The following is a 20,028-nucleotide window of genomic DNA, read 5'->3' as shown; positions in this document are numbered from 1 at the left end:
AGGAGTGTCTGTCTTAGGCTGGTGGGTGTGGTATGGTATGGTATGGCTGCTGATGGTGGGACTACCATGTTAAGCTCACGGGACTCCAACCTAAGTAAGCAGAGCTTGTTGAAGGTTTGTCAAAAATTTGGATCAGAAAAGATTGTGGGAGATTTTCATTGCTTTGGATTCATCCTTTCCTAGGACTTTCTCATTCTTGACCAGTGCTATGGGGACAACCAGGGAGAAAAGGAGAAAAGAACAGGAAATAGAAGTCCTCAAAAGCCCTAGGGAGAATCTCCTCTTTTGAAGTGAGGAAAGAGTATGGATAGACCCTGCAATGCACAGTATTACTGGAGTCTTCATTCAGGCCTTTCTTGATTCTGAACTACATATTGTGAGCTTTCAGAACCTCTGGATTTCAGGGGTGCCTGGGTGGCTCAGTCAGTTAAGCGTCCAATACTGATTTCAGCTCAGGTCATGATCTTACAGTTTGTGGGATTGAGTCCCCATGTCGGGCTCTATGTTGACAGTACAGAGCCTGCTTGAGATTCTCTCTCTCCCTCCTTTACTTGTGCTCTCTCTCTCAAAATAAATAAATATTAAAAAAAAAGAAACTCTGGGGTGCCTGGGTGGGTCAGTCGATTGAGCATCCGACTTCAGCTCAGGTCATGATCTCACAGCTGGTGAGTTAGAGCCCTGCGTTGGCCTCTGTGCTGACAGCTCAGAGCCGGGAACCTGCTTTGGATTCTGTGTCTCCCTCTCTCTCTGCCCCTAACCCACTCGCATTCTGTCTCTATCTCTCTCAAAAATAAATAAACATGAAAAAAATTTTTTTAAAAAGAAACTCTGAATTTCAAAACCTCTGAGTCTATGTTTCCCTATTTAAAATTTTTTCTTCTAACAATACACAAGTGTTTGCATTCCATATATTCTAAAAATAAAATACATGAATACATTCTTGGGAAAAATATCGTGTGTGGGGGGAAAAAGACTCCCTTTATTACCACTCAGAAACAAATTAGATATGGCTTTTTTGGGTAATTTTATCGTAATTTTTAAAATTTTTTAAAAATGTTTTATTTTTTTTGAGAGAGAGAGAGTCAGCATATGAGCAGGGGAGGGGTAGAGAGAAAAGGAGGCACAGAATCTGAAGCAAGCTCCAGGCTAAGGACAGTTAACTGACTGAGCCACCCATATGCCCCAATTTTATTGTAATTTTTATTGTAAAATTATAAAAATGAGCTCATACTACAGGTATTTTTCTACATTTTTTTCTTTTGACTCACTAAATCTATGAGACTTCCGTGATAGTATTTATACATCTAACTTGTCATAGACTGGGTCTGGAGCTCTTTCTTATCCACCAAGACAGCAGGCGCAGAATTAAAATGCAAGAGAGGCTAATGTTCAGGAGGAGACAAGAGTAATGGTCCTTGGCCCATTCTTATTAGGATCAGAAGGTCTACAAGTGTGATGGACATGCAGAAAGAGACAATGAAACCGTGAATATAACTTATGTGTGTGAGAGAAAGGGGGTTTCGAAGATATGCAGTGTTAGGGGTTTGGGTCAATACAAAACAAAATCCTAGTGCTGGGCAGATGGCTATTTACAGCAGGCACCAGACACCTTCTGTTTATCTTAACTTGCCTAGGGGATAAGAGAGATAGAACATGCTACCTTAGGGTCAACAAGGCACCTTTCTTTTGCTAATTAGCTCAGCTCTGGGCAACTTCACCCTGCTGGCAGTCTATATCCCTATTTACCTATTTACCTATCCTGGTCCTTCCCTCCTGTGAAAGCAGCTTTCTGTTATTGTACTATGTTGGGGCACTTCCGCCTTTATTATCAAATCTTGGTTGTTTTCATCCTGTGGCTTCTTATTTCTCTATGCCTTTGTTCTATACTGGGGCTGGGGGTGCTTTTGCCCTGTTTACCTAATCTTGGATGCTTTCATCCTAAACCTTGTTAACCCATTGGTGCAAAATTCCTAAGCTTATTCCCCACACTAGTTCATTATTTTTAACTGTTGTATGGTATTCCATAGTATTAACAACTGATAATTTAAGAATTTCTCTATGGATGCTTGTTTAGTTTTCAATGGTTTATTATTACAATCATATTGTAGTGAACATCTTTTTTTTATATATCAAATAAATTCTTACAAATAATTGTTGGTCATCGGATATGCCATTTTTAAAAATTTTATTATTTTTTTAATGCTTGTTTATTTTTGAGAGGAGAGAGAGAGAGAGAGAGAGAGCGAGCATGAAAGGGGTAGGGCAGAGAGAGAGGGAGACACAGAATCTAAATCAGGCTCCAGGCTCTGCCAAGCTGTCAGCACAGAGCCCTTGACATGGAGCTTGAACCTATGAACCTTGAGATTATGACCTAAGCTGAAGTTGGATGCTTAACTGACTGAGCCACCCAGGAGCCCCAAGATATGCCAATTTTAAATTCTGATCAAGCTTGTGATTGCCCTTAAAAAATTTGGTACCAATTTATATTTCCTGTACAGTGGTGAGGAACTTGCCTTGCCAACTCTGCATATTATTTCTCTTAAATTTTTATTATGAATCTAATAGTAAAAATTATTCCATTAATATTTTTAAATGCATTTCCCTATTATTTATAAAGTTATCCCTTCATGTTTGTTAGCCATTTGTATTTCTTCTGTGAATTATTCAAATTCTTGACTTTCTTCCATTTGCTTTATTTTTTTCTTTTATAATTAATTGATAGGTGTTCTTTTTTTTTTTTAATTTTTTTTCAACGTTTTTATTTATTTTTGGGACAGAGACGGAGCATGAACGGGGGAGGGGCAGAGAGAGAGGGAGACACAGAATCGGAAACAGGCTCCAGGCTCTGAGCCATCCGCCCAGAGCCCGACGCAGGGCTCGAACTCACGGACCGCGAGATTGTGACCTGGCTGAAGTCGGACGCTTAACCGACTGCACCACCCAGGCGCCCCGTGATAGGTGTTCTTTATATGATTTGTATACTAATCTGCCATCATCATTTTACTTTTTTATGGTGTCTTGTAGATGGGGTTAAAATTTGGGGTTAGTCAAATCTGTTGATGTTCTTATAGTTTCTGGATTTGGTATCTTACGTAGCAAGCATTTCTAAAATGTGCTCTATTTTCTGCTAAATTTTGTAGTTAGTTTGTTGTGTTTAATAATCAATGTGGAATTAGTTTTGTATGGTTTTGAGGCGTGTGCTCTGAATTGTCTGTTCAGATCATTTGTCCATTTTCTATTTGGTTTACTTGCTTTCTCTTATTGTTTGGAAGGGATTCTTTTATAGTATGAAATAATAGTATGAATTTTATTCCTTTATATAATCTATTAATTTTATTTATTGTGTCTTTTCTTGTTCAAACTTAAAAATATTCCATATTTTCTTCCAGTGTTTTTGTTCTAGTTTGTTATATTTCTTACTTTAATCATGAGGAATTTATTTATTTATTTATTTATTTATTTATTTATTTGATAGAGAGAGTGCAAGTGGGGTAGGGGCAGAGAGAGAGAGAGAGAGAGAGAGAGAGAAGAGAGAGAATCCCAAGCAGGCTCTGTGCTGTCAATGCAGAGCCCAGTGCAGGGCTTGAACCCACAAACTGTGAGATCGTGACCTGAGCTGAAATCAAGAGTCAGATGCTTAACTGACTGAGCCACCCAGGTGCCCCAGGGATTTTTTTATCCTGGTAAGATATATATAAAATTTATCATTTTAACCTTTTTTACATATACAGTTCAGTGACATTAAATATATGTTGTGCAGTCATCACCACCATCAATTTCCAGAACTTCTACTTCCCAAACTCTATACCCATTAAATAATAACTCCCCATTTCCTTCCACCCCCGAGTTCCACCTTCTACTTTCTGTCTTTATTAATTTGACTACTCTAGGTACCTAATATAAGTGAAATGATATAGTATTTGTCCTTTTGTATCTAGCTTATTTCACTTTTGTGAATAAAGCCACTAAGAAGATGAAAGTGTACAAACATCTGTTCAAGTAGGAATACTTAAACCCATAAATTCAATAATTTAGATGAAATGAATCAATTTCTTGAAAGACACAAACTGCCAAAGAAGTTATTTATTTTTTTGGAATTTGAGAAGGCCATGAGAACCCTGAGAACTTCAGAGTAAGGTATTTGTGTCTCTGTTTCAAAGAACCTAGCACAGTACTTGCTTCATGCTAGATGCTTGATAAATTGTGGTTATTGTTATAATATAACATTACATAAAGCATGTGAAGAATGAACGAAGAAAGGAATGGCATACTAAGTTGGATTTGGGTATGTCTTGCTTAGAAGAGTTGCATTGCTTACATACTTTTGGGACCAAATTATTCATTTATTCACTGGTCTGTCATTCTTTTAAGTTCTTTAGAATACTTATTGGATAAATGAATTAGTCTGTGATACTAGGTACTAGGAATATGCAGATAAAAAACATGACACCCATCCCTGAGTAGCTCATAATTTAGCAGGCCCTAATTGGGCATATGTAGTGAGATACAGAACCAAGATATTCCCAAACAGAATAATATAAAGTGGTTTATCTGGAATAGAAACAACACCCAGTACAGTGGAGTTCAGCTGAGAAGTTAGGGAAGTCTTCCTAGAGCTAATAGTTGAACTATGCTCTGAAGGGTTTATACTTTGTGTGAATTCACTTTATAGGTATATAGGCAGAGAAATGAGCAGAGAGAAGACTGGGAAGAGTATTTCAGGAACTGCCTTGAGCATAGGTCCATAGCAATGAAATGCTGAGGAATGTCAAGCAGTCCAGTGGGTTAGAGCATAAGGTATGGAGGGATTAGCTAGAAAAAATAGACATGGAAGAAAATGCAAGTCCAAAGGTAAAGGATTGGATTTCTTACAGAATTACTACTCACCAAGTGTAAGTCCATATTAATATTATAAGGGGAACTATTTGGTGGTAATGGTAGAGGAAAGGAGATTCTTCAGTATGTCTTCAAACCCTATACAAACAGCAACCCATTTGTCATCACATAAAGGTGCCCTTGATTTCATCAACTGCACATTTATTTTGAATTATGCCTTTATAGTATTTTTAGATATGAAAGCTCTATATTATTGAATCAGAAAATGTGTCTATATTTTATAATTCCACATCAAAGATGTTCCATAATTACTCTTAATAGGAGTTAAATACATTATCTCAATTTATAAAGATCAGGAACTTAATTGCAAACCACATTAGTATTTGAAATCATGTGGCAGTTTAAGGTTTGCAATCTACAAGAATGTGACTCTGAGAATTAAAGGAAGGAGGAAGAAATAGGCCCAGAATGAAAAACATACACCAAAGAAATCATTGCAGAAAGACACCTCATACAGTAAAAAAAAAAAAAAAAAAAAAAAAAAATATATATATATATATATATATATATATATATATATTAATCTTAGAGAACTTGGGAGAAAAGTTGCTAAAATACAGTCAATCTAGGGATGAGAATAATAAAACACTTGTAGGAAATCTCACTTCCATGACGTATAGGATACAAACTTATTAGTTATTTCCCCACAGCCAGATTTTTAAAAATACAGTCTTGATAATGTACGCAATACATTTAAGTCTATATGGGAGGCTGAAAGTTATTCTGTAGTGAGGCCTCTTGGAAAAACCACCATTTCTTCTTCCTAAATCCATGCTCAACTCCTTAAGGCATCAAAATCTAAATAATGTTCCATTAAGATTAAATACTATGAAGATCATATAATGTATAATTAATCAGTTGGATAGGATAATAAGTCATTACATCCACAGACATTTGTTGAATACCTATAATGTTCCACAGACACTGTTTTGGGTGCTTGGGATACATATGTGCAAAAACAATTCTTGCCTTCATTAAGCTTATACTGGATAGGAAAAAGTTTCCTCTACTCTTATATTCAGTAAATGGGGGTCTCCAAATTAAACTAACAATAGACATTAATAGGAGAAAAAACACACAATTTTTACTAATATTCACGTGCCCAGGAGTTCATAGAAAAGAAGTAAAACTCAAAGAAATAGTTAGACTCTGGGCTTATAGACTCTTTTAACAAAGAGGGTTTGGGGCACCAAGGGACAATAAATTGTGGGGAAATGATTAAGAAATATATGGGGGAACTAATAAAAGATAAGGACTATTTTATTTTATTTTATTTCTTTTTTTAAAGTTTATATATTTATTTAGAGAGAGAGAGAGAGAATGAATGCACGTGCATGTGAGCCAGTGGAAGAGGGCCAGAGAGAGAGAGAGAGAGAGATTGAGAATCTCAAGCAGGTTCCACACTGTCAGCACAGAACCCGATGTGGGGCTCTAACTTACAAATCATGAGATCATGACCTGAGCTGAAATCAAGAGTTGGCCACTTAACCAACTGAACTACTCAGGCACCCCAAGATGAGGGCTATTTTAGTAAGGTCTGTTTATGCAAACTCATCTTGGTGTCAACTCCCCATCTTAGATGACAAAAGTATCTCTTCTTTCCCTGGTATGGGAGGTGGGCACCTTCTTCAAAGGAAAATTGATGCTCTGCTTTTAGGCACATAAAGGGAAGGCATCTGTTGATTTTCAATGGCTTCAGCTAAAAATAATCCTTATGCTAAAGTGGCATATTTTGGGGTGGCCTATTCTGATCCTCTCCACTTAAATTGCAGAAAGATGACAATGCATTACACTTATCTAAACATAAGTATTTTTCACATTGGACCCAGAATTATCTTCTAACTAAAGGGTTCTCAAACTTGGATATGCAAAGTATCACCCTGGGAATCTTACAGATACTAATTTAGCAGGTCTGGGCAGTGCCTGAGATTCAGCCTTTCTAATATAGGTGATGCCCATTCTGCCAAGGTGCCTGGTCCACATCTCAATAGCAAGGTGACCCATGATCAATCTCTAGGTTTGCTATCCAGAAAACTACTCAAGGAAGATTCTCCAAGAAAAAAAAAATAGGTATTTTCAATCAGGTAAATTTGAGAAGGGCTGTAGGCTATATTTTTCTCTCAAAGATTCATAGTGAATATAACCACAGGGAAAGCTCTAAGAATTTCTTCAGTAAAAAACAAAACAAAACAAAACAAAAAACTGTCTAACTTGCTTTGCCTATTTTGTTATAAATTAACACCAAAATTGTCCAAAAGATACTTCCCCAGGAGACATTTTAAAATTTCCACTTAAGGAATGTTTCATGTTTACCATTAGCCACTCTATAAACCTTGCTTTTATTTAGCTGCTACTCAATAATCTGTTTTGGAGTCAAAATCATATGCTTTAAAACTGAAACTAGTCTTGGTTAAAATTAAACTAACCTATAGATCATAATGGCATTTGATAAGGAACCCTTGGAGAAAATAATCTTGTTGACAAAAAAATAACTCTTTGAAATTTCCAGAACTGTGCTATTTACTGCTCTTTGTAGTAAGATAAAGAAGGTAAGGATAACAAATATTAACATTCCAGGAATCATAAAAGTACAGTGAGTGAAGAGATATGGACTCAATAATTGCAGCAAATATTTTATATAGCTTCTATTCATCTTGTTTCTTGTTATCATGATCACAGTTTTTTTCTTCCATATTCAAAGGAAAAAGAACAAGAATCTTTGTGACATTCAACTGTTTACATAGTTAAAAAATCTCTTAGAGAAAAAAAATTAATTGTGTGGTTTGCAATAGCCATAAAACTTGCACAATTTATTGCTATAAGCAATTTTATTTGTTCACTTACGCTATAGCCAATTCCTGTAAATGAACTATTCAAAAGTCTTATGTAAATTAGCCCACTACATTATATTATGTGGATTCTTTTGTTAAAGGTACTAGACAACAGCTGACTTCCTCCTTGAAGGCCTGCTGGAAGTAAAGGGTGTCTCTCTAATAGATTCTGATCTGAACACAGTGGGAAGCTATATCCTTTCACACTTTGTATTCCACCATTTTGTGGATATTTGAGATTAATCTCCTCCATAATCTGTTGTAGAAGGTACAAATGTAGTAATGTGATTTGCATAGCAGTACCCAGTTCACCTCCAGCCCTGAAGGGTATGGACAGAGAAAATAAAAATACTTTTAGTATTCCTTTACTACCTACAGAGATTAGTGGGGGGTAGGGCTTGTCCCAGTGAAACAAAATCCTTCACTTTTAAATCTTCTACTCATATGTGATTCAGAGTTGCCATCAGGGTGATTATGTTGTTTGGCAGGACTCTGTAATGTGCCTCATTCCTTATTTTCTTTTAGGTATCTGCAACTCCACATAATCATGTATACCAATCTCTCCTTTTGCGGCAGAACAATTTCCCCAGATTTTGTCAAATTTAGGAAAACTGTTTCTCTTCTTGAATGTGACTTTAAGCTGTATTATTTAAAAAAAAAACCCAAAAAATAAAACTATTAGCCCTTGAGGATCATGCATGTATGTCTGCACTTTTGAGTGATTATTCTGGGCAAAACTTACACCATGAAGAATAGTACTAGAAGAGGAATGAAGGGACAGAGGGACATATTGTACAAAGCACTGGTGAAACAGATTTCAAAGAGGATCAAATCTTAAATCCAAATCCTAAGTGCCAAACCCATCTGGGATTCTTGTACCAGGCCCATAATTCCAAAATTCATCTGGACTGTCAAGTGCACGCTCTGGCCTACCCTCTGGGAAGTTTTTATAGGTGATGCTTCACAACCCAGGGTGCACATTGGAAATACCTGAACAGTTTTAAGAAAATGTCCATGCTGACAGCCCACCCCAGAGATCCTGAAGTAGTTGATTGGGAGTGAATCTTAGGCATAGTCCTAATTGAAACAATTTTTAAAAGTTAAATTGGAGTGACCATAACAGCAGTTTATCCCATGATAATAGCCAGTTACCCATGGTCCAAGAGTTGCTAAGGCTGAGTTGAAAAGGACCACAGTCCTAGAGAAGCAACTGCTGACAGATGGCTCAGGAGGAGACAGGGGCCAAATCTCCTCTCTCCCCCCATGCTCTGGAGAGAAGCTGACCCTTAAATATCACTTGAAGATGGGGAAAGGCTGATGCTGGGCTACAGTTTGAAGGCTTGAAAATTTTCACTCCAGGAAGTCTATTATTTTCTTTTTTCTTTTTTAATGTTCATTTATTTATTTTGAGAGGTCGGGGCGGGGGGGATGCAGAGAGAGAAGAGAGAGAATCTCAAGCAGGCTCCATGCTCTCAGCACAGAACCCAACACAGGGTTGCATCCCAGGAACCATGAGACCATGAGCTGAAATCAAGAGTCTGACGCTCAACCAACTGACCCACCTAGGCAACCCCAATTTTCTTTGTTCTTAATCAGAGATTTGATAGGATCATGAAATAGAAGACTAAATGTTGTTTGCTGTTGTTGCTCTTAACCAGGGAACAAGAGCAAAGTGTATCTGTCATTAAACTAGTAGGTCTCAAGATCAAGGATGGTTTCCTTTATTTTTCCAACTTCATCTACAACAGATTGCATATAGCACATGCTCAATAGAGGGGTTTTCTTTAAAAAATAAATTTTTTAAGGGATGTTTGGAGGCTTGAAGACTTCTATAAAGATGAAAACGCTAGCTCTCTTTTCCTTGAGTGTTACGTAAATGAGGTATCCAAAAGTAGTAGTTTAATTTTGATGGTGTTTTTTCTTTGAGTTTCTATAGGGTGTTTTGTTACTTTTGGGTTCCTGCAATTGTGTACTGTAATGATTTCAAATGGCACTGGCATAAAGATGTTCTTGTTCCACTAAAAGACTTCTCTTGAAGCCTATTTACTTAAACTGATTATACTATTACAAAAACCACTTACTTGAATAATGTAGCTATGCAAAGCCTCTCAACCTAGCAAAATAAGGAGGGAATCAATCAGTAAACTCTCATATTTTGCATACATTTTGCCTGACTTTTCATATATAAAAGACTTTCTTCTAAAAGAAATTTTATACAGTTCATGTCTAATATGTGCAAATTATTGTGCTTTTTGCCAAATGTTATTTGTAAAGATAATCTCTCAAAAAGTCACTTTAATGAAAAAAAAGGCAATTATCTTGAAAACGTCCTATTTGGTGTTCATTTTTCTACTCTTGGAAAACATAAGGAATGTAGTCCCCCTGCTCCCAAGTATCCTCTTTCTAAAAGGCATACACATCAGCAGAACTTATCATTATAAGAAGTAAATGTTCCAACTGTGATACTGTGATGCAGACTTGGGTTTTAAAGCAAATCATTAGGTCTTAACAATATCATTTAACAGGAGTGGACTATTTTTGTAAAGGTAATTTCTGTAAACTAAATAGAATTTTCCTTAGCTTATCATATGGTGAACAGGTCCAAATAAATATTAAGTTGTAGAACAAAAAGTATTCTCAGAGGGTCTCTTGCATTCCATTATTAAACATACAGTCTACAGTTGATTTCACTCAATGGAAAAGTGTAGTTTGAGAAGATGTGCTACTTTTCATAAAACGGCAAGTACAAATATTCAGAGACAATATATTGGAGAAACTAAGGAAGTCATAATGGTTACTAAATCATTTTAGACATCAGGATTCACTAGATATTTTTTATGTTTTATTTGTTGAGGTACCACAGTTTTTGGTTTGTTGCTTTATTACATTTTACCACTTAGTTAATTTATCTTCAACTCTACATTTAGCAACTCTTAGCTTTTGTCTCAGACAATGTTTCCAAGGTTTTACTTCTTCCAAACTTCCATTTAGAAGACTTGAGATATAAACTGCACCAAATACAGGCATCTTAGTGTGTTAGCATTGTTTTTCATTGGTTTATAATTATTTTATTCATATTTTTAAAGGCAGAACATTGCTTTTTAAGGCACTAAAGAATTTATTTATGATAATTCTCAAAACTCATTAAAAAAAAGATTATTGTAGGTGCAACCATAAAGGCTAAGTTTTAAGTACATCACTTCCTTTGATAGCAAAGTCAGCAGTTACCATTTCTTCTCTATGTGCTAGTTCTAGAGTGTGTGTGTGTATGTCTATGTCTATGCCTATGTCTGTCTATGTCTATGTCCCTGTCTATATCTGTCTATAATGGAAAGAGTGTATGTATGTACACTCATTCAGTCTTCATAACAAGCCTGCTCTCTGAGACCTGACCATGGACATTGATAGAAGAAGAAACTGAGTTTGAAAGGACTTTCTCAGGATTATACAGCTTACTAAAAAACAAAGCCAGAAATTCGATCCCATCTTTGATAAACTATAATTCCTGTGCTCTATCTGCCCTTACACTTCAAAGCCACCTCTTCCTTCATGCTGTGAGAGATTAAATTTTAGGCAAAAGAAACCAGAACATTTTTTACAACTCACTCTGCTAATATCCCCTCACCTAAACCTGAATGGGGGAAAGGTGACACATTTTAGTCAGTATTGAGACGTTTTCTGGTATGGCTGATGTGATTGCTATTTTTTTCCTAATTATTTTATCAAAGACATCAGTTTCTGAGAATTAGGAGAGACTATCACATATAGAATTTTTATTTCGTTCTCTATTATTTCGTCTTTCATGCTTTGCTGAGAAAAAATATTTTAAAAAGAGCTTAAAAGCCAGAGATGAAGGGCAAGGGGAACTTCTGACTGTGCTAAATGTCTGCATCATTCAGAAGGATCTCATTCTAATTTAAAATTGAGGCAAAAATAGAAGGCATTTTAATGTAAAATGACTGGAAATCTTAGAGTCACACACTTGGGACTGAAGATTCAAGGGTTGCTTAGAAACAACAACAACAACAACAACACCCTGCTACTTTTCTAACAAAGGCTAGAAAAACATGATGAGTGGAGACTGACCACAGTTGAGCACCTCTTGAGAGAAGCACCAAGTGTGCTCTGTAGGTACCAACCATAAACCCCAAAGAGACTATCCTGTCGAAGACAAACTATTAAAAAAGATGAGTCTGAGAAACAAGGGATTCAGCCAACTGATCAACAGATATTTAATAGTTGTATCAGCTTCAATGTATTCAGTGGCAAATGACAGAACATCAGAATAATATTGGCTTAAACAGAGAGGGCTTTATTTGTCTCCAAAAGAGCCAGTCTAGAGCCTGATGGTCTGGATGGCTTAACAATGTCAGCAAGGACCCAAACTTTTTCTGTCTTTAATAGATAGGCATATGTATGTATGTATGTATGTATGTATGTATGTATGTATTCATTGTCTCACAGTCTCCAAAGTTTTCTCAGATCCGTAAGTCTTGTGTCCACATTCCAGGCAGGAAGAAGGCAGAAGAACACGGAAGCAAAAAAGATACTTTCACCTGTTGTTTCAATTATCTATTACTATAAAACAAACTGCCCCCAAATTTAATGGCTTTAGTCAACAAATTAAAAATATTTTGTCATGATTCCGTGGAGCAGAGAACTAAAATTACTGAGGGTTGGTCAGGCATCTCTCTTTCACTCTTGACACAGTCTCTCCACATGGCTAGTGTGGGCTTGCTCACACCATAGTTCCCTCAGAGTAATCAGATCTTTTGCAGAATGACTCATGACCCCCAAAAAAGGAAGAAGAAAGTGCTGGGTGTCATAAAGGCTAATCCTGGAGGTGACACAGCATTAGTTCTACTGCATTCTGTTGGTCCAAGCAGTTACAGTTCATCCCAGATCCAAGGTAAGTAGCTACAGACACCCTTCTATTCTCCCATCCTCCACCTCTCAATGGGAGGAGTATCAAAGAATTTACCTTCATCTTTAACACAGTCTGCACTGTTGTCATAAATTGTTTGTTTCCTCCACATGCAAAATACACTAACTCCCTCCCTTTTTTGAGACCCTAAAAAGTATCATCCCATTATGACATTAGGCTTGGGCTCAAGGTATAGGATCTCATAATCTCTACCACACCCAGGTGGAGATAAGGCTTCTAAAGTGTAGTTCTTTAATCCTAGTTTCCTGAGTATAATTCCTCTTATGCTAAAGGGCTCTGAGCTAAAGAGATAAGTTATCTGTCCCCCATATTTCACTGAGCAATAATTGGATCTCCAAGATGTGGAAAAGCAACAAGGCAAGGACAGATGATGCTATAAAGTCAGAAAGTAAACAGATAAAATGGCTGAGAAGGTACTTTGTCATTTCTTCCAAAGGATCTTCATCCAGATGCCTCTATATTATGCCATTATATTTTGGATCTAATTGAAAACACTCTAATATTCCTTGAGGTAAGAACTGAGTCTTGGGGTGCCTGGATGGCTCAGTTAATTAAGCGTCAGGTCATGATCTCACAGTCCATGGGTTTGAGCCCCGCGTCAGGCTCTGTGCTGACAGCTCAGAGCTTGGAGCCTGCTTCGGATTCTGTGTCTCCCTCTCTCTCTGCCCCTCCCCCACTCATGCTCTGTCTCTCTCTGTCTCTCAAAAATGAATTAAAAAAATTAAAAGAATGAATTGAGTCTTTGCACAGAATAAAACACAAAAAACATAATTTACCAATGATCAAATTAGAAATAAAATTTTGTGTATAACTCTACTTTTCTATAATTTAAATAATTTTAAAATTTTAAATCCAAGGCACTTAGAAGCAAGATTTTCATCACATGATGACTGCAAGTTATGATTGTCAGGCATTATATCATGTATTTTCAATTTATACTGTTTCCATTTAAGCCATTTCCATCACCACATAAGTTCTGACTTTTATTGTACACTAGCATTATTTATAAAAGCAACAGTAACATTTAATAAAATAAAATTTTTCAGATGCTTATTTTTGGAGCAACCTCTTTCTAATGGGTAAATACAATTGTCATAAGACTTTGGATAAGTGTGTTTGATAAATATCTGCCCTGCTTCCTTATATAACTTTCCTTGTCTACTCCTTTCCCCTTTCTTCTTTTTCTCTCCATTTTCTTTCCTTCCTTCTTTACTTCCTACCCTCTTTCTTATCTCCCTTATTCCTCCATTTTTCCCTCCCCTCATTCTCTACTTTGTTACTTATAGTTTTCACTCCACTTTTTTCCTTTTAGACAGTCTGAAAATGCCAAGGATTACCATGTCAAATGTCATACACAAATGTCTAAAAAATGGAAAATCCCTGAAGGCAGTAAATCCACCTGTCACTTTTATGCTTTTCTTTCTTTTTAAAAAAATATTTATTTATTTTGAGAGAGACAGAGAGTAAGAGTGGGGGGAGGGGCAGAGAGAATGGGAGAGAGATAATCCCAGGCAGGCTCCACACCTTCAGCACAGAGCCTGACATGGGGCTCAATCTCATGTGAGATCATGACCTGAGCTGAAACTAAGAGTTGGAGGCTCAACTGTCTGAGCCACCTAGGCACCCCTATTCTTTTATTTCTTAATTGTAGTCAACCCATTTCAGCCATATGTCCTTTGCCTTGCCACTAAAGAGAAAAAGAATACTCTAAACGGGAAAAGAAACCAATGTCCTCTTTATAGCAGTTTAAAGTCAAAACAACTTATCCATAGTTACTGACTATTGTGCACAGCAGTTCATGTATTGACATTAAAAAAAATCTTCTTTCAGGTTGAAATTCAGTATATTTTGTGGCCTCCATTTATTTAAAACTTTTATAATATCCTGAAGTGATATAATTTTATGAATAAAAGACCATCTGGCTCCCCAGAGTGTGTGAGTTTCTTTCAGCCTCTCTGAATGGGGCTTTATTTTCAGTAACAAGCTACATTTAAAAAATGGGTTTGTGATGAATAAGCCAGGGAGCCCTCATAAAATGCCAATTTTGTCTTTTCAGGAGTCTTTATCTCTTGTTTCCACCTCTTTATCCTTCATATGTTCATAGGAAATGGAGATTTTATTACCTTCCTTCTCTTTGTCTTGAGTTCTTACAGAGGAGTCTAGGATGGAATCACTGAACCAAAGTTACTAGTACCATTCAATATGGACGCCTTCTGTTTTAAGTTGGGGAAGGTTGCATAAGATACCCTACCCTGTAAAGATTCCTGTGTGAATAATCCAGTCAATAGTGAAAACTAGAGATATACCAATAGCAATTCTAGAAATGAGAAATGGTGTCATTCACTTTATAGAAGCAACAACAATGTTTTGCTATTAGAATGTAAGGGGAACAGGGCTGATAGAGATCACTCATAACTGTCCTCTAAGAAACATAAATTGTGCTGGGGATTGCTAGTTATGTTGTGTAACAAACAATCCCAGAATCTCAGTGGCTTACAAAACAAATAATTATTCCAACATGTAAAAGCTCATGTATGGCAATACTAGAAGACATAGATGAAGTAGTTAAATGTCCATAGCTTTACATAAAATAACTGATTGCCAAAGCTAGAAAGGTAGACTGATAGAGGTATGTTATATTGGTGACTCAAACTTTATAAGCAACATTACCACTGGAGAAGTTATTTCCAAAAGAGTGACCAGAATTTGGTTAAGTACAAAAGAAAGTAGTTGTATTTTATAACATTCAGTATTTATTAAATATTATTTTTAAAATTATGTTCCTGTCTGAAATCAATCTATGTTCTAAAACTGCTATAGTTTTTACTTACATGACTGTGCACTAGGATATTTAAAATTGTATGGCACGAGAAAATTCTTTAATATGTGGAACTTTCCTTTGTGTTGCAAGATGTCTAGCACTGAGTATTTATTATCTACCCATTTAAGAGTAACAGTCTCTTTGAATCACCGGGACAAACAAAATTGTCCCAACAAAATTTTAAAATGCCCTTTCTAAGGGTAGTACATCTCTACTGAGAACAAGTACACTAAAAGGACAAAACAAGAGAGCTATTAAAACATAAAACCAAAAATGAAAGGAAACAATACAAATATCAACATGATAAAGGCAATAACAAGAAAATTTCAGAACAGAAGAACCACAACAAAGAGTAGAAAAATGTTGTTCTGGTTGTCAATAACCACAATAACGAAGAAAAGCAAAATAAACCATAAAATCCTAACTTTCCTTGAACTGTTTAGAAAACTGTCATTTTAGGTCCACTCAGTACTTAGAAATTAGATTTCAGTAGACACTTGAAATCTAAGTGTCTCCAAGTAGATGGGGCATGAATAATGGTTCTCTTTTGGCAGAGCACAGGAGGAAGATATGCCAGGCACCATTCAAGCAGAGAAGAATGTAGCTAAAGTTCTGAACATATTACTAAAAACCAAATATGGGCTTGTATGAGAATGTAAAACTTCCAGAGATAACAGATACAAGGAGATATTGTACCAACTCATAGGATCTTCTAATATGCCTCTGTGGGGATACTTTTGAGAAAGACCCAGTGGAAGACCAAAGGAAACCTCTGTCAGTAGTACAGATTTGAGAGAAGGAGTGGCCTCCCCTGTGGGAAAGGCATAAACTGCTTGGGTCCTATGTACCTAGAGAACAAAAGACTTAAGCTTCTTAGGGAAGGGAAGCAAATCTTGCTACCTCTAGGACATTGATGAAGATTTACTACAGCTGGAGAAATGGTAAAAGCAAAACAAAAAACAAAACAAAACAAACAAAAAAAGAAAACAACAACAAAAAAGAAAGCTCTCAATCTTAGAAGTGGTAAGAAACTTTCCTGGTCCTAAACCATTACAGTTTTTCTGTTGGGGGGAGAGCAGTAATTTCACTCCCACACAAGACCTCCTGAAAATAAAAGGCAGGATTTGGCTTCCATGGGGAAGAAGAGAGGAGAAACCACTGGAAAAGCCACATCTCACAAACCCAGGGATCCAAGGCCTGCTTAAACAGGCCAGATTGGGAGGATCCTGGGAAGATGGTGGCATAGGAGGACGCTGGGCTCACTGCGCGTCCTGCTGGTCACTTAGATTCCACCTACACCTGCCTAAATAACCCAGAAAACCGCCAGAAGACTAGCAGCATGAAGTCTCCGGAGCCAAGCGCAGACGAGAGGCCCACGGAAGAGGGTAGGAAGGGCGGAGAGGCGGTGCGTGCTCCATGGACTGGAGGGAGGGAGCCGGTACGGAGGGGCGGCCCGCCCGCCAAGCAGAGCCCCTGAGTCTGGCTTGCAAAAGCGGAGGGGCCGGACGGAGTGTGTTCCGACAGCAAGCGGGACTTGACATCTGGAAGGTTATAAGCTAACAGCTCTGCTCGGAGAACAGGAGGGCTGGAGGACAACGGGAGGGAGAGTTGTTGAGCCCCGGATGACAGAGCTCAGGTTGGCGGGGAACAAAGGCGCTCACCAGCGCCATCTCCCTCGCCCATCCCCCAGCCAAAATCCCAAAGGGAACCAGTTCCTGCCAGGGAACTTGCTTGCATCCCACAAACACCCAAAGCTGTGCTTCTGCAGATCCATCCCTCCAGCGGGTCTGACTCCCTCCCCCCCCCCCGCCAAAAGCGGATCTCCAAAGGAAAAGCGAGCTGAGCCTGCCCCTCCCGCCCCTGTGTACCTTGCCGATCCACCCCAGCTAATACGCCAGATCCCCAGCACCACAAGCCTAGCAGTGTGCAAGTAGCCCAGATGGGCCATGCCACCCCACAGTGAATCCTGCCCCTAGGAGAGGGGAAGAGAAGGCACACACCAGTCTGACTGTGGCCCCAGCGGTGGGCTGGGGGCAGACATCAGGTCTGACTGCGGCCCCGCCCACCAACACAAGTTATTCAAGACAGCACAGGGGAAGTGCCCTGCAGTGCCACACCACTCCAGGGACTATTCAAAATGATGAAACAGAAGAATTCCCCTCAGAAAAACATCCAGGAAATAACAACAGCTAACGAACTGATCAAAAATGATTTAAACAATATAACAGAAAGTGAATTTAGAATAATAGTCATAAAATTAATCACTGGGCTTGAAAACAGTATAAAGGACAGCAGAGAATCTCTTGCTACAGAGATCAAGGGACTAAGGAACAGCCAGGAGGAGCTAAAAAATGCTATCAACAAGTTGCAAAATAAAATGGAGACAACTACGGCTCAGATCGAAGAGGCAGAGGAGAGAATAGGTGAACTAGAAGATAAAATTATGGAAAAAGAAGAAGCTGAGAAAAAGAGAGATAAAAAAATCCAGGAGTATGAGGGGAAAATTAGAGAACTAAGTGATGCACTAAAGAGAAATAATGTACGCATAATTGGTATTCCAGAGGAGGAAGAGAGAGGGAAAGGTGCTGAAGGTGTACTCGAAGAAATAATAGCTGAGAACTTCCCTGATCTGGGGAAGGAAAAAGACATTGAAATCCAAGAGGCACAGAGAACTCCCTTCAGACATAACTTGAATCGATCTTCTGCACAACATATCATAGTGAAACTGGCAAAATACAAGGATAAAGAGAAAATTCTGAAAGCAGCTAGAGATAAACGTGCTCTAACATATAATAATCACACATATATCTAACATATAATAATCACAGGGTCTATCCATCAGGAAGAGCTAACAATTATAAATGTCTATGCGCCAAATACAGGAGCCCCCAAATATATAAAACAATTACTGACAAACATAAGCAACCTTATTGATAAGAATGTGTTCATTGCAGGGGACTTTAACACTCCACTTACAGAAATGGATAGATCATCTAGACACACAGTCAATAAAGAAACAAGGGCCCTGAATGATACATTGGATCAGATGGACTTGACAGATATATTTAGAACTCTGCATCCCAAAGCAACAGAATATACTTTCTTCTCGAGTGCACATGGAACATTCTCCAAGATAGATCATATACTGGGTCACAAAACAGCCCTTCGTAAGTATACAAGAATTGAAACCATACCATGCATACTTTCAGACCACAATGCTATGAAGCTTGAAATCAACCACAGAAAAAAGTCTGGAAAACCTCCAAAAGCACGGAGGTTAAAGAACACCCTACTAAAGAATGAATGGGCCAACCAGGCAATTGGAGAAGAAATTAAAAAATATATGGAAACAAGTGAAAATGAAACTACAACAATCCAAACGCTTTGGGATGCAACAAAGGCAGTCCTGAGAGGAAAATACATTGCAGTCCAGGCCTATCTCAAGAAACAAGAAAAATCCCAAATACAAAATCTAACAGCACACCTAAAGGAACTAGAAGCAGAACAGCAAAGACAGCCTAAATCCAGCAGAAGAAGAGAAATAATAAAGATCAGAGCAGAAATAAACAATATAGAATCTAAAAAAAACTGTAGAGCAGATCAATGAAACCAAGAGTTGGTTTTTTGAAAAAATAAACAAAATTGACAAACCTCTAGCCAGGCTTCTCAAAAAGAAAAGGGAGATAAATAGATAAAATCATGAATGAAAATGGAATGATTACAACCAATCCCTCAGAGATACAAGCAATTATCAGGGAATACTATGAAAAATTATATGCCAACAAACTGGACAACCTGGAAGAAATGGACAAATTCCTAAACACCCACACGCTTCCAAAACTCAATCAGGAGGAAATAGAAAGCTTGAACAGACTCATAACCAGTGAAGAAATTGAATCAGTCATCAAAAATCTCCCAACAAATAAGAGTCCAGGACCAGATGGCTTCCCAGGGGAGTTCTACCAGACGTTTAAAGCAGAGATAATACCTATCCTTCTCAAGCTATTCCAAAAAGTAGAAAGGGAAGGAAAAATTCCAGACTCATTTCATGAAGCCAGTATTACTTTGATTCCTAAACCAGACAGACACCCAGTAAAAAAAGAGAACTACAGGCCAATATCCCTGATGAATATGGATGCAAAAATTCTCAATAAGATACTAGCAAATCGAATTCAACAGCATATAAAAAGAATTATTCACCATGATCAAGTGGGATTCATTCCTGGGATGCAGGGCTGGTTCAACATTCGCAAATCAATCAGTGTGATATGTCATATTAATAAAAGAAAAGATAAGAAACATATGATCCTGTCAATCGATGCAGAAAAGGCCTTTGACAAAATTCAGCAACCTTTCTTAATAAAAACCCTCGAGAAAGTTGGGATAGAAGGAACATACTTAAAGATCATAAAAGCCATTTATGAAAAGCCCACAGCTAACATCATCCTCAATGGGGAAAAACTGAGAGCTTTTTCCCTGAGATCAGGAACACGACAGAGATGTCCACTCTCACCGCTGTTGTTTAAATAGTGTTG

This window comes from Acinonyx jubatus, chromosome C2 (genome assembly GCF_027475565.1).
Source record: "Acinonyx jubatus isolate Ajub_Pintada_27869175 chromosome C2, VMU_Ajub_asm_v1.0, whole genome shotgun sequence".
Classification (NCBI taxonomy): Eukaryota; Metazoa; Chordata; class Mammalia; order Carnivora; family Felidae; genus Acinonyx; species Acinonyx jubatus.
Note: the sequence above shows the minus strand (reverse complement) of the source record.